Source organism: Juglans regia, unplaced genomic scaffold (genome assembly GCF_001411555.2).
Source record: "Juglans regia cultivar Chandler unplaced genomic scaffold, Walnut 2.0 Scaffold_983, whole genome shotgun sequence".
NCBI classification, from domain to species: Eukaryota; Viridiplantae; Streptophyta; class Magnoliopsida; order Fagales; family Juglandaceae; genus Juglans; species Juglans regia.
In genome coordinates, this window is record NW_023364854.1 from 7,501 (window position 1) to 8,568 (window position 1,068).

The following is a 1,068-nucleotide window of genomic DNA, read 5'->3' on the forward strand; positions in this document are numbered from 1 at the left end:
GTTGCTAGAAAGCAATCGAGAATGTAGGAATCACCCCCACGAAAACGAGCCCAAAAAACGGTCGTCGGGACATGGTCGGCCGGCGGCGGCCGCCGCCACAACCACCGCCGGCGGCGGTGGAGACGATACCCCCCCGCCGGTGGCATGGGGGGCGTGGCACACGCCCTTTCCATGGGCGCCAGGGGCATGCCCATGTGAGGGGGGCGGCATGGTCAGCCCTCCTGGCTGACCATGTTGGGGCTTGCATGCCCCCCCTAAAGAGCATTTAGAGCCAAATCCCAACCGGCAGGAGGAAACATCAAATGTCCGAGGAAACATAAAGGCCTTTTTTATCGAAATACTTTGAATTTGGACGAGATTTTTTGCAGGCATGCTTAGAAAAATCATATCTTGAAGTAGGAGCAAGCCTCACAATTTTTCGACATCGGGATTTTTTTATTTAATTTTTTTGATTAAATAAATCCGAAAAATCAAAAAAAATCGAAAATAGGCAAAAATCGATAGGTGATGCTTGGAACACATCCAAGATGTATTGGAATGAATTTAGGAAACCAATTTGGGTGGTTTCAATTGTCCAAAAGCACGAGACAAGTGTTCGCCCCCGTTCATGCACGTCGGGTGGCAACATTGGGGAGCCATGTTGTGAGTGTTGTATTGCAATCTTTTGAGGCAACAAGGAAGATTGCTTTTGTAGAGTTTGTGTGATCTACGGTGTTCTTCGTCGGACCTTTGTGTGCTTGACATGGTAGGCAAAGCACCACGGGTGTGTCGCGGCGTGCCTTGGGGCAAGCCATGGGCCAAGCCATGGGGAGCCATGGGGCTTGCCACGGGGCTGTCAAGGCAAGCCATGGGGCTGCCATGGCAAGCCATGGGGCGTGCCGGCGGGGCTGTCAAGGCATGCCATGGGGCAAGCCACGGGGCTGTCAAGGCAAACCATGGGGCATGCCAGTGGGGCTGCCAAGGCAAGCCATCGGGCTGCCAAGGCATGGCCCGTGGGCACCGTGCTAACCTCGCTGTGCATGCCATGGGGCTGTCAAGGAAAACCATGGGGCTGTCAAGGCATGGCCC